Raw genomic sequence first — 15447 nt, forward strand, 5'->3', positions numbered from 1 at the left:
CCCGAGTTAGTCGATCTCTGGCACGGGCAAGCAGGTTTTTCCTCCCGGAAACTCGGGTTTTTCGTCCTGTAAACTCAAGAAAATCGACCGTAGAACCCACATTATTTCAGACATTAAATATATTGTGTTAGGGTTAGGGACCACGAGATGGCGGCACATTTGAGCCGTCTCTCTTCGCTGTGTACCGCTTAATTAGTGATAGCCTGGGCCATCTCTCTGATTGGGTACCAGTGGAGATTGAACTGCCCACTCAGTCTCCAAAAGTTAGATAGGGCTAAATGGCCTCGCCTACTCCCGTATACGGGAATAAAAAGGCGTTAGCTGATTTTTTGATTTTTTTTATTATTATTATTATTATTAATATACAGTGCCGGTTGTGAAAGAAATGTGGTTTCCCATCTTGCAAAGCACACAGTTGAAAAAGTTATTGAAAATGCAAATTCAAAGATATTATGTAACTTTAAAATTCAGACAGCTATATATCTGGAACATAACATGCTGAACATCACTGCAGTTGAAGAGCAAATTGCAAATCAAAGCATTCGGAACCAAAAGGACTACAGTTTCAGTTGTCGAAAAGTTGAACCATCCATAAATATCAGCAATTCAACTCCAGGAAATGGGACTATTATGGACATCTGATACGACTATATCTTGTAAACAAATCAGAATCAGTCTGCTATGTTGCATGTTTCATGTTACCCTTTGATTGTGAACTCTGTTAACTGAATATAGAAATAATAATAATAATAATGTCTTCAAAACATCTGTTGTGATAATGAATTGTGTCACTACTCACTATAAAAAAAGGCCTGTGTAGCTCAGTGGAAGTGGCCCTTGCGTTCTCTGCGCTTGGTCGCTCGAAATTAGACTTAGATTTGATTGAAGTCTAGTCGCCGACTGGAGGAACTTTTTCTACGCCTATTTTCGACCGATTCCCAAGATAGTCGATCTCTGGCACGGGCAAGTAGGTTTTTCCTTCCGGAATCTCGGGTTTTTCTCCCCGTAAACTCAAGAAAATCGACCGTAGTACCCACATTGTTTCAGACGTAACATATCCTGTTAGGACTTAGGTACCAGGAGATGGCAGCAATTCTTTGCCAGCCTCTTCATTGGTGGCTGCCTATAATTAGTGATAGACATGGGCCAGCTATCTCTGATTGGCGACCGGTGGAGATCGAATTGCCCTCTCTGTCTCCGAAAGCTAGATAGGGTATAAATAGGCTGACCATACATACCGTTTTGAATGGGACAGTACCGTTTTTTTTTTCATCTATCCCGACCGTCCCGTCGTTTTAATAAAAATGTCAATTTTGTCTCGTTTTTAATAAAAACTATAAATATACCTTAATATTGGTCAATCATAAATTATTATTCATAACCTATAACCGTATATCAATATCATGGATACCAGTAATTTGTATAACCATGGAGTCGCATTGTTCGATACTAAATATCGATATCTACAGTGATTTATACAGAGAAAATAAAATAATGCATGCTGGCAACACTTGCATGTCTCAGACGCGGCGTCTGATCTGCTGTAGCGTCAGTTTTTTTTTTTTTTCCTGTAGCTAACCGATGGCTTTATTATTCAATGCTGATGGTTTAAATTTCACATTTTTTTAAGTTTTAAGTCTTATCAATGTCATAGAGGCGAAACTGCAATTTTAATGGCGATCTCCAAGAAGAATTCAGATTTATTTTGCTGGACAAGCTGTGTACAAGTGATGGAACAAAAGTACAGATTTTTTCTGAAATGAGCGAAAAACGCCTAGACTTTCAAGACTTTTGTAATATTGTAGAGTTTATTATTTGTCTTCCAGGAAGTACAGCACCTGCTGTGAGAATATTTTCTGTTATGAACAGTATGTGGTCAAAGGAGAAATCTAGATTAAGTATTGAGACAATGAGGGCTGTGTTATTTGTAAGATGTTGAATGACCGAAATTTGCTGCATAAGATCACTTTATCTGAGAAATATTCATGGTACGATCGTGATGAAATACAGTCCCCCCTCTAAGTTTACCTAAATTTTTGTATGGGTTCTGTCACTGAAGAATAATGTTCAATATGTTTATGTAATAAAACTTTTTTTATCGTCTTACTTTTTCATGAATACAGAATATTACATAACCCCCGTCCCGTTTTTGCCATTCCAATGTCCCGTTTTTGTCTCAAGGAAATATAGTCAGCCTAGGTATAAAAGGACTCGCCTACTCCCTATAAGGGAATAAAAGGCGTTAGCTGATTTATTATTATGTCGATCATAGGTGAGAGATGAAGTTTTTTAGTGATCAAGTGGGAGGGAGTGTAGAAATAGTATTGAGTGAGTGTTTTTTAATCAGTAATTAGAGATCGTCGATTGTGAGGATTGACTGGACTTATCAGCATTAGTTCAGCTCAAGGTAAGGTTTTGGCTTTTAATACAACTTTCCTAGGCCTTCTCCTGTTACCTGTCCTATGCCCATCAGTAGTCTTCCGCCTCTAGAAGGAGATTTCGACTGCTAGTCTACACTTGGTGGAAAGAAGGGACAAGGAAGGTCCTGAATCACACAACCCCCCATTAAATCACGAGTCAGGTCTAGACATGGGGGACTCTCCGTTCGAAGATCTAGACCAGGGATTGGCAAACTGCAGCTCCCAAAGCTACTCTGTGTGTCTCCCGAGACAATATTGGTTTTCATTGCCATTTTTTCTAAACTTCTATAGTAGTATAGTATGTACCAATATTAGAATATTTTATTTCTTAAATGCTTTAAAGATAAGTAAAAAACATATATTTTGAAACTTTATATTTTTAGCTTTTAAATGGTACGGCCAAAAGGGTTGTTAATGTGGATTTTATTATCGTATTTGGTTGCTAAAACGTGTTTCGACATTTTGTGGCCTGGCCTGTGTCGCTCCCTCCAAAATTAGTTCTAAAAGTGACTACTATGATCGCTGCATTACCCACCACCTCTGTTGCCTGGACATTGCGTCATCACTCTTCATGCAGTACACACAAGTTACGCGCTTGTGGGTAGCGGAACATAACTAGTGAATTTTAGTGTAGATAAGTACTTTTCTGATAATTAACCTTAATAAATCAACCTTAAATAATTAAGGTTGATTTTAGTTAAAGTTATAAAGCCCTTGTTTAAAATGACTGAGCAACAGAAGAGTATAAAACTGAAATACGAACAAGAAATGAGAGTGTTTAACCAACAATTAGAGTACGATTTTAACTGAAACAATACGAAGGAAACTTAGAAACACTATAATGATTTTGAGAATAAGTTTTAAAGCCATGTTTTGAATTTCTTGTGAATCCTTTTGTGATTGATGTCATCAACGATGGATGTGCTGTTGTTGCACCTTTTACTGGATGTTGCTTTAATAAAGACAGCTTATTGAGCTGCAGGAAGATGTGGGTCTGAAGCTAGTACATAAAAGCTCATCTGTAACTGACTTTTGGAAACAAATCCCAGAAACAAAGTATCCCAATCTTCAGAAAACTGGCATCCGACTGTTTTCTGTTTTTGGGACAACTTTCTGCCATGAATCTCTCTCTTCTCTGTAATGAAATTTGTCAAGTCAAAACATCGTGGTGTCCTCACTAACAGCGATCTCACCGAGCTTCTTAGAACAGCTCTGACATCCTACCAGCCAGATTTTAAACTATTAACTGCACAAATGAAGAATCAATCAACGCCTTCAACGAGTAGAGATTAAACATATTCTTCTCTGGTGAGTAGGACTACTATGTAGTTGTATTTTTTATTACATATAAATACAATTTTGAAATAATATTTTCTGTGGCTTTTGAACATTCAAAAATGTATTATGTGGGGCTGTTATTACCGAAGAACTTGCCCACCCCCTGATCTAGACTTTAAACAACTGCTCTCAATATTCAGAAAAATCGGAATAATACTACACACCAAATGGCAGGCAGAGTACACCTCCATTTGATCCCGGCAACCGAAACAGAGATGCACAACCCATCTGACCCTCTCCCCAGAACTTCTCAAGACAACACCAGAGACAATGTCTCAACACCTGACATCCAGTCCTTGGAAAACTGTGATGACTACCAGGTAGTGAGCAGAAAAAAGCATAGGAAGGAGGCTCCAGCTGCAGAGCCTGAAGCATCAATGGACACAGCGGCACAGACCAAAGAGCAGGTCCCACCGGTGATTCTTAGAGCTAAAGAGCAATGGTTGACATTTGCAGAGGTAACGAAGAACTCCGAGATTAAGTTCACATCGGCTAAAAACTTTGATGAAGGAGTCCGCATTCAACCCGTAATAGCATCGGACTATCGTCGGCTTACTGAACTCATGGATGAACTGGAAATTCCATATCATACATTTCAACTAAAGAGTGAGAAAAACCTAAAGGTTGTTATTAGAGGTCTAGTGGAAACGATAACATCAGAAGAGATAGCCACTGACTTAAATTCACAAGGACTAAAGCTGATAAAAGTCTCTCGTATATATATATATATATATCGGGCAGCCAAACGTCCCATACCTCTGGTTCTAGTGAAAATCAGCAAGAATCAGAGAGAGAGAGAGAGAGAGAGAGAGATATGATCTAAAGACTGTTTGTAATCTTGTGATAAAAACTGAACCAATCAGAAGGAAAACATCTACAGGTCAATGCCACCACTGCCAGAAATACGGGCATGCACAGAAGCTCTGTAGAGCAGAGTACAGATGCTTAAAATGAGGAGACAAACACCCGTCCCTCTCATGCATATTCCAAACCATGCACCACTCCTACTAAGTGCGCAAATTGTGGTGGTCTGCATCCGGCGAACTACAAAGGCTGTGCATTCCACCCAACTAACCTGTTGAAAGCTAGAGAAACAGGAACTCCAACATCACAGAACTGTACAACACCTCCTGCTGCAGAAAGCCCTCTGCAGACTACCACTCACAGCTCGTACACCACAGTGGTTGCCTCACATTCAAAACTGGCAGATCCCACTCCAAGCAGTCAAAACTCTGCTGTTATTCTAGCTGCTACCTTAGGAAAGATGCTAACTGCTTTCAGCAAAACCAACCCAAACCAGGGTGATACAAACAAATTCCTGAAAAATACTCAAGTCATATTCTGAATGCTTAATGGATAATCCGACTATCTCAAGTAACTCCATACAGATTGCATTCTGGAATGCTAACGGTCTTAGCAACAGACTCCTGGAGCCATTACGGATATACCCACGCTACTTCGCGGGATTGCCTCTACATACTTCGCTCAGGCGGCTTTCCACCCCCAATCAACTATTCAATAATCACCCAGCTACCATGAGAACGAGAGAGATGGAAACACAAGCGCCCGAAGGCAGTTCTGCTCATCGATACAAGCGCTCTGTGCTCGATAATTTTTTTCTACATTTAATCAACCCTTAGCGATGAAAGGATAAAAATCCACTGGATTATTATCCATCTTGACATAAAAGTTAACAGTTAACATTATTATGTCACTATAAAATAATACAATTAAAGCGTGACATTGCATTAATGTCCACGACCGTTTACTCTCTTTCTTTTTAGGATCAGAGGTGGATCTAGGCTTTGATAAGCTGTTAAAACTTTGACAGAAACCTTTCTGTAAGAATTAAACTGTCTCATCTCACAATGGTGATAGTGTTACAATAGACACCGAAATTCAGCTAATATGTAGGTTATATTTGTTTACTTTTTAAAACCCTAAATAATAAATTTCCAAAGCTGAAAAGAGTTTTATAAAACATTCTTGCCACAAAGGATTCGAACCTAGTATATTATAAAATCATAACGGGAATCAAAGTTATTACACTTTCTTTTAAAATTGAGCAATGTTTTTATTTTTTTAATTTGATTTCTGTCGCTTTCAAAAATGCATTTCTTATTTAGTTTGCTGAAAAAATATAAAACACGATGAATGGTAGATCATGCCATTCATGAAATATGGATATGCAGAGATCAGTTGTTAGTGATAATAGTACTTGAATAGCATTGGTAGCAAGTGCGAGGGTGGGTGGTTTTGAGATGTGGCTGGCGCTGTTTAAGCCATTATGATACGGTAACGCCTGAAACATCTGCAATTATTTCTGCTTTGTAATGCTACTGTAAATTTTCCTTGCATAATCACTGCCTTACTGTTGCCGTATACGTTTTATGCTGATTACGCTTACTTTATTATTATTTTTAATTCTTCACGTACTCAATGCTATAAGTGAAAAAGAAAAAAAAAAAAAAGAGAGGAATGAATGGTATTCCAGTATAGCGTGAAAGCAAACGTGACGCTTATATTTACAGTATAATGAAATGGAGATTAAATAAAGGGATACAAATGTAGTTTCAGCCATGAAATTAGCAATATATATATATATATATATATATATATATATCGAATTTAACGAACATTTGAAATCTGATGGAGCATTTAAAACGTTTGCTAGCAGGACTATCAAATTTGCCTTTATTTTGTTTGCAGTCAAGTCAGCAGAATATGTGCGTTACATATTTCACTTACAATTAAATTTTGTTATAGCTTTCCGAGTAGTGGTTTTACAGTTTTTACACGCAGGCCTTCCATATTCTTAAAAAAGAAAAAAAAAGTACACATGATTACACTTAAATTAATCCTAAGTGAATCAAAATTAAATGTACTATGGTTACTTTACTGAAGATCATCAATAAACGAGAGCTGAGGAGATTCGTATTTAATTCTAATTTATATTTAAATTTTATGGTATGGTATAATAACAGTTGAAATTTAAATTTTAGTAGGAGTTAGAGGATATATATATATATATATATATATATATATATATATATATATATATAATGAGTCTTCTACTCTGATGAGTCTTGACTCTTGCGAGTTGTCCTGCAAGCAAGCCATATAATAATTAGAACTGTGGTCAAACTAAGATGTAACTTGAGATTTCCCCATTCCATAAATTGACTGGCTTGTGTGTGTATTCACACTGTTTAATTTCTCACTTTCTTCCATTTTTCTCTCATCCCTTATTTTTTATTTATGCATTTTTATATTTAGCTTGACATTATTTTATATAAACTAAATAAAATTAGTTAATTACTATCCCTGATATGATTTTTTCCATTAACGAAAAATAAGAGAATGGCTTATGTACTAGCTCCCAAAATAGAATACATGTTTGAAGTTTTTTTGGATAAATAACTGCTAGCCAGGAATTCTTCTTGAGATGCTGTTTTCCTGCCTGCTGTAATGAGAGGAGAAATTAGATTATTATTATTACCACCCCAAGACCTCATGTTTCTTTTATTTTTTTGTTTTTGTTATGTAGCTGTTTTTAGAATTTAGAAAGAAACAATTCAGTGGTTCATCCATTATATTGGCTTTAAAAACTTGAACTTGCATTGCTTTTTTTTTTTTTTCCAGCTTGCTGTTCAGAAATACTAAAGATAAATGTTGTTAGTTTAGATTTAAAATCAGCATAAATGAAATATCATAATTATCGTTTAGATTGTTTCTCAACTTTCAGTTATACCCAGGCAGAAGGATCTGCATCACCTGAGAACTGAAATAGATATAGCAATAACAATAGTTAGTAAGGTTTAAGATAACCATTAAAAAAAAAAAGCATTGTAATATATGTCTCTTTCTTGCTTTATGCAGCTTGTTGCATCACCAATACTGTCTGCATCCAAGTAGACCAAATAGGCAATGCTCATTGTCTGTTTCGTCTACCAACTGGTCTTTTCATATTTGTATCCAATTTCTTGCTGGTTTAACTATTCTTTTTTGGCTTCATTCCAATCTTTTCTCCCCTTCCCCCATACATTTATGAGCTACAATTGATATTCTTCATAAATCGTTTAAGTTTTTAATTTCTCAAATTTTGTTTTATTCAATATTTTTTATGAATGTTTTCATTTCACATGTTGTATTTATCATCATCAGTTTCCTGATGATGAACATCCCCCCAAGGGATGTTCACGTTATTATGACTACATTACATGACTAAGTTGACATTATGAATATATATATGTTCTATAGGTTCTTCATTCAGAATGCAGTTGATGTATTAATATTTCTGCCTATTTTCATAGTTTTGGTCTTTTTATTGTTGATTTTCATGACTAATTTGTTATAGCGGAACGTGAGAACCCTGCTAACCAACACACTTTTACAGTTCATCTTAAAACTCATAGGACCAACTTTACTGCCTCTTCTTTTATTCCATCTACTTTTGTCCTTTGGAACAGTCTTACCCACTCTGCCTTCTCCAAAGATTACAATCCTCAACTGTTCAAGCAAAATGTGAAGAGACTCCTCCTTTCTTCTATTCCTCTTGCCCACGCATGGCACCAGTGTGCTATAGGTCTTGTGGCTTTTGTGTGTGCAAACCAGATATATAAAACCAGGTTTAAAATAGCTTGGTATCTTTAACACATATATATATATATATATATATATGCCAGCCTGGTTGGTCAAATGGTTAGCTTATCCACTCTCCAACAAAGAGGCTGCGGGTTCGAATCCTGCTGCATGGATGTTTGTGATTGTCTTCCACCTTCATACATTCATACAAGTGAATAAACACTCTCCCAAGATGGAGTGCGGTCACCATGGGAGAAGTAGACCCAACCCTCTCGCAATTGGAGAGACCTTTACCCCAGCAGTGGAGAAAAGTTACAGGCTGGTAATATATATATATATAAACTGTTATGTAATTTAGTTAGGAATCCTGGAGACTTTAACTAGATGTATTTAGGATTACATCATCATCTGCATAAAGCAAAGAGCTAAGTTTCACATCTCCAATTCTAATATCAGGCCTAATGCCACTTTCTTTTATAATATACATCCTTGTCTTATCCTTGATTTTACATCAAGCCATCTTCCTGCGTTTCCTTCATTTCTAACTGCTGACCAGGCCCGGCTGGTGTTGTGTGCGAAGTGTGCAATATACACAGGCGCCGCAGAAGAAAAGGCACCTAAAAGATGTCAAAAAATATGAGATAAGAGTTTAAACGAACAACGAATGGTACAGAATGGTACATATTATGAATGTACATCGTCTTCCGTTCGGGCCCCTTCAGATCTTCCCAGAAACGAACAAATAAATTCTGAAATTGTATCCTGGACCCGATTACATCACTGTAATTTTTGATTAAAATTTACGAAAATATACCTAAAATAGTTCTTCTTTATTTTTTGATGTATCATAAATCAACTTATGATTAATTGTTGAGTTCCGTGTAAAAAAAAATTGTATAAGCAGGACTAATCCATAGGTAACATTATATTTTAAAGCGGATTTCATTTGTTTTTCATTTCCTGTTTATTTTATTCACACTTTATTCAAAGAAACGTTTTTGGAAAGGTGCCGAACATTAATCGCACACACAAGAAAAATACTAGATGCCGGCTCTGCTGGTAACTTATAACTTAAATATAGATCATGCATTGCTCCGTATAATATTAAATAATATAGTATTACTCCGTATAATATTGCTCCATATATCCTATATAATTGTAGTCTTTTGAAAAACTTGTCTTGGGGCACCTTTTCATAGGGTCGCTGAAGCACGCGGCAGTGGATTTGAGCTGTTGTTAAAAAAACATGTTTTATAAAAGGTATATAGTGTGAATTCTTTTGTGAATTGTGCTCCATTTTTTTCTCAGTAACACAAGTGTTGTTTAGTGGTTCTGCTTTAGAGTTTCGTTGTTACATATCGTGTTATTTTTAATTTACCGAGAACGGCAGGTCACAGGCGGGAGCATTGGCGGTGGAAGAAAAGATAAGTTATGTGCTATTTGGTATAGATGAATATAGCGTTTATATATATGTATATATATATACATTTAGCATTTATATATATATATATATATGTAATAGAGTATTTATATATAATTAACGATTACTTTAGTAGTTCCTTGGCAGTAAGGAATGAATTCAGCTGCAATCACAAATGGCGTGTCACCAAGTCCTCTGCCATTTAAGAACTCTATTATAAGTAATATAATAAGGGAATTTGTGGCATGCAGTGCTTGCGGCATGTGTGCGTCTCGGGAGTTGGATATGTGCGCAAAATGCAGGCAGTGAGAAGAAATAAATGAATTAGATATATCGATAACTGACTTAGTTGCTCCAGGAATGGGAAATGAATATCGGAAGATGAGTAGTGTGATAGGAGAGAATGAAGAAAAAAAATATGAATGAGAAAATAATAGTTGATAGTATGGAAGGTGTGAGTGACTGTGAAAGTTTCGGAAATGGTTTTGTTTGGGAGAATGAATTTCGATTAAGAGTGACTGACTTGCAGAGAGAGATAAATGAGCCGAAAGAGGAGGTGGAATGACTTATGAGATGAGAAGTAGGAAAGATGAGATTAGGAGAATGGAAGAGATAAATGCAAGACGAATCAGAGTAGGGGAGAGAGAGAGTTTTGGGAATGATAGAAGAGGAGAGAATTTTGGGAATGATAGAAAAGGAGAGAATGGAAACAGTAGGAGAGAGGGAATAAGAGAGAGGTATGGGAATGCTAGAAGAGGAGAGAATGGAAACAGTAGGAGTGAGGTATAGGAATGCTAGAAGAGGATAGAATAGGAGAGGGGAATGAGAGAGAGAATGGAAACAGTAGGAGAGAGGGAATGAGAGAGAGGTATGGGAATGCTAGAAGAGGAGAGAATGGAAACAGTAGGAGTGAGGTATGGGAATGCTAGAAGAGGATAGAATAGGAGAGGGGAATGAGAGAGAGAATGGAAACAGTAGGAGAGAGGGAAGGAGAGAGAGATATGGGAATGCTAGAAGAGGAGAGAATAGGAGAGGGAATGAGAGAGAGAATGGAAACAGTAGGAGAGAGGGAATGAGAGAGAGGTATGGGAATGCTAGAAGAGGAGAGAATGGAAACAGTAGGAGTGAGATATGGGAATGCTAGAAGAGGATAGAATAGGAGAGGGGAATGAGAGAGAGAATGGAAACAGTAGGAGAGAGGGAATGAGAGAGAGGTATGGGAATGCTAGAAGAGGAGAGAATGGAAACAGTAGGAGTGAGGTATGGGAATGCTAGAAGAGGATAGAATAGGAGAGGGGAATGAGAGAGAGAATGGAAACAGTAGGAGAGAGGGAAGGAGAGAGAGATATGGGAATGCTAGAAGAGGAGAGAATAGGAGAGGGAATGAGAGAGAGATATGGGAATGCTAGAAGAGGAGAGAATAGGAGAGGGAATGAGAGAGACATATGGGAATGATAGAAGAGGGGAGAATAGGAGAGGGAATGAGAGAGACATATGGGAATGATAGAAGAGGAGAGAACAGAAGAGAGAATGAGAGAGACATATGGGAATGATAGAAGAGGAGAGAATGGAAACAGTAGAAGAGAGTTATGGGAATGATAGAGGAGGGGGGAAATGGAAACAGTCAGAGAGAGGAAATGAGAAGAATGAATGCGAGGGAGTGCTGGAACCAGGGACAGAGTGATGCGAGGACAGCAGGTAAGTAGGGGAACACAGAGAGAAAGGGTTTGAGGAGAGAGAGAGAGTGAGGGATGCAAGTGAGCAATCAAGGAACAGAGTGGTTAGAGGTGTGATGTATGGAGACTCAATGATCTCTGGTGTGCAAGATAGGATGCCAGAGGTGTGTTTGCCTGGACGGATGATAGAAAATGTGGCTATGGCAATTAAGAGGGGTGAAAGGATGGATGAAATGATTGTGATGGTGGGCACAAATGACTTGAGAGGCAGTGTAAATTGGGTGGCGAGATATCTGAGATTCTTGCTACTATCATAGCAAGAATCTCAGATCTAGGTATGATAGTAATGAACTGAGCAGAAGCGCAGCAGTACTGAATTGCATAATAGCCAGAATGCGTGGATGCTTGGAGGTCATTTGAGAACAGAAGGGAGAATAGAACTGTATGCTAGAGATTGCTTGCATTTGAATTGAGGAAGGACGAAGGCATCTGGAAAGATTGCTGTTTTCTGAACGAGTCAGTGTGTCAATGCAGGGAAACTAGAATTCCCAGGGTGGATGGTAGTAGGGGTGGCCTCTTGTGGAAATGGGTGCTTGGGGGAAGGGGGACGACATCAAGTAACATTGATTGGGGGGGGGTCGAGAGGGGACAATGATAGGTATAGAAGCAGTGACATTTTTATGCTCTATACTAATGCCACGAGTATCTGAAATAAAGGAGATGAATTGGTGGCGCTGATAGCATCAACCTGGCCAAAGATTATTGGGATCTCTGAGACGTGGTTGACGGAAGATGATATAAAAACCTAAATTGAAGTGGCAGGGTACAGCATTTTTCGTCAGGATAGGAAAGGGAAATGTGGTGGTGGAGTGCTGCTTATGATAAATGATGACTTATGTCCTCTAAGAGTGGAGGCTTTGGAAGGCAGTGACACAAATGGTTTTGAAAGCATATGGTGTGAGGTAGAAGTGGCCAACGCAGGATATTTAGTGGGGTGTTGCTATAAACCAGGGAGCAGAGAGGGTAGGGACCAGGAGATGTTTACGGCAGATGAGCTTGGCAAGTGCAAGAAGAACGATTGTTATGGGAGATTTTAACTACAGCGGTATAAGCTGGGAAGAGGAAAATGCAAGTGGTAAGAAGGGGATGGAATTTCTGGAATTCTTGAGGGACAAATGTCTTCAGCAGCATGTAATAGAGGGAACAAGAGGTTCAAGAGTTTTGGATTTGGTCATAGCATCAGAAGAGCTGATAAGAAGTGAGATGACATCTCTCCCACCAGTTGGAGAGAATGACCATGTGGTTTTGACTTGGAAGATGAACAGACATGCAGGTGTATCAAAGAAAAGGGAACGTATGTGGAATTATAAGGCTGGTAATTATAATAGTCTTAGGTATCAACTAGGGGCAGTTCCATGGAGGGCAGAATTGGAAGGCCAGGATATCATTAGTGCTTGGGAAATTGTGAAAGAATATTTGTTAGCAGCAATAGTAAGCTGTATTCCACAGGTGAAGTGGACACAATTTGGTGTAAAGTGGATGACAAACGATATCAAACAGGAACTGTAGTTGAAAAAGAGATTATGGAAGAGATATAAGGAGAGGGGTGGAGGACAGATACATGAAGAATATGAGATGCAGGCCAGGAGAGTGACCAGAATGGTGAGGAAGGCAAAACTGGAATATGAGAAGAGATTGGCACTAAGATCCAAAGAAAATCCTAGGGAATTTTTTAGCTATCTGATTGTGAAAGAATGACATTGCGGGATAAAAACTGGAATAGAGTGACTGATGCAGAGGACATAGTGGAGTGGTTCAATGAGCACTTTATTGGAGTATTTCATCCTGGAGGAGGTTTTAATACTAGAGGGATAGAGCAGGTTTAGAGGTGCAAGAGGAGAGTGTGTACCAAATACTGAGTACTCTGGATACCAGTAAAGCTGTTGGACTGGATGATATTTCACCACTGGTTTTGAGAGAATGTGCTAAAGAACTGACAGCTCCGTTGACCTGGCTTTTCAATAAAAGTCTGGCTGCGAGAAAGGTACCCAGGGAATGGAAAGAAGGTAAGATAGTGCCACTGCATAAGGGCAGTAGCAGACTGGAAGTGTCTAATTATAGGCCTGTTTGTGTGTCATCAGTAGTTGTTAAGGTCTTGGAGAAATTAGTGAGGGACTGTATACAGCATTGGGCAGATGAGGGTAATGTTATCTGTGAGAATCAACATGGATTTGTTAAGGGGTGCTCTTGCTTTAGTAATATGATTGCCTTTTATAATAAAGTGACAAGAGCAGTTGATGAGGGAAAGGCATATACTGCCATTTTTTTTTGATTTTGCAAAGGCGTTTAACAGGGCACCACATGATAAGCTGATATTTAGGTTGCAGCACATGGGTTTAAATTTTGGGTTAGTCAAATGGATTCAGGATTGGTTGACTGATAGGTATCGGAGAGTTGTGTATGGTAGGGCAATATTAAGGAAGAAGAAGGTTACAAGTGGGGTTCCACAGGGCTCAGTACTGGGACCTGTATTATTCAACCTTTGTATCAATGATATTGTCAATGGATTGCAAGGGAATATTCAGTTGTTTGTGGATTATGTGAAGCTGGGAAGGGTTATCAGTAATAGTGCAGATGTGGCAGCCCTGCAAGAGGATTTGAATAAACTAGTCAGATGGGCAAATGAATGGGGGTGTTGGTTTAATGCAGCAAAATGTAAAGTCTTGAGGTTTGGGATCCATCGATGGGAGGATGTATACTCGATTGGAGGAGATATACTGGAGGAGGTAAGGGGGACAAGAGATTTGGGGGTATTGATTGATAGAAAACTGAAATTCAGGGAGCATATTGCAAAATTGGTGAGGGTAACTGAGAGGATTGCTGCAATACTGAGAAGGATGCTGACCTGCAGAGATAAGAGTTGTATAAGACCCTGATCAGACCACACTTAGACTATTGTTCTCAGATTTGGTCTCCAGGATTTGAAGGGGTTAAATTGACTGTGGAAAGGGTACAGAGGTGGATAACAAAGATGGTTTCAGGACTGTACAATATGGGTTATGAAGATCGACTAAGGGAATGTGGACTGCACAGTTTGGTGGATAGAAGAAGGAGAGGTGATATGATCGAGACTTTTAAACTGTTGAGAGGCAGTTACAGGGTAGACATTGGAGAGTTCTTTCACTTGGTGGAATGGCGGGAAGGAGCGATGACAAGGGGCTATCCCTGGAAGTTATGAAAGGATGCTGTGTGCAAGAGGGTAAGGAGTGGTTTCTTTGCATGGAGAGTGGTTGAACCTTGGAATGCATTGCCTGAGAGAGTGGTTGGAGCAGGAACGGTCAGTGGGTTCAAGGAGTGGTATGATAAACTTTGTGTTTCCTAAAAACGACCTCCCATCTTTTGACTCCATGGAGGCCTGGATAATAATTACAAAACTTAAGTACAGATCCTTGTGATATTTAAGTGATTTCTCAATTATTTGTTGTAAATGAAAATCTAATCTTGACAACCTCTATTTGGCTTGAACCCAGCTTATTCTTCTCCAAGTTTCTCTTCCACAGTTTTTCTCAACTTTTCAAGTATACTTGCATAAAAATTTTACTTGGAACAGTTAGTAAAGAAATTCTCTGTAATTTTTACATTCAGGTTTATTCACTTTTTTATAGATGGGAACTATTAGAGCTCTACTCCAATCATCTGGAATTCAACCCTCTGACCAGACCTTCTCTGTATTATGCAGTGTAACCACTTGGCTGTAAAACTTTTATACCTCCATATTTGAACATTTCTGGTCAAATATCATCCACTCCAGCTCCTTTCTCCTTTTCAGGCTTTTGATAGTTTTTTCTCCCTCGTATTGATATGTACTGCTGTTTGTATTTTCTTGAAGATTTTCTACTGTTGTTCTGTTACTGCTTCTTTCTTTTGGCTTTCAAAGTAATTACTCCAGGCATGTAGGATATCCTTATATATTCAGTTTTCATGTTATCTTTATTATATTTTATTTTGG

At 38.3% G+C, this 15447-nt stretch overlaps 1 protein-coding gene across 3 annotated transcripts in view; it reads left to right on the plus strand.

Moving 5' to 3' along the window:
• Positions 1-5974: 5974 nt before the first annotated feature.
• sky (GTPase-activating protein skywalker) overlaps positions 5975-15447 on the plus strand; it is a 233792-nt gene continuing 224319 nt past the window's right edge. For 2 of the 3 annotated variants that reach the window (XM_090413407.1, XM_090413410.1), the window contains exon 1: positions 5975-6053. The gene's annotated coding sequence lies outside the window, so the exon portion shown is untranslated. The remainder of the gene's footprint in view (positions 6054-15447) is intronic. The other variant, XM_090413408.1, reaches the window with a different exon arrangement.

Source organism: Typopeltis vanoorti, chromosome 24 (assembly GCF_054136105.1).
Source record: "Typopeltis vanoorti isolate ZY-2024b chromosome 24, IOZ_Tvanoo_1.0, whole genome shotgun sequence".
Lineage (NCBI taxonomy): Eukaryota > Metazoa > Arthropoda > Arachnida > Uropygi > Thelyphonidae > Typopeltis > Typopeltis vanoorti.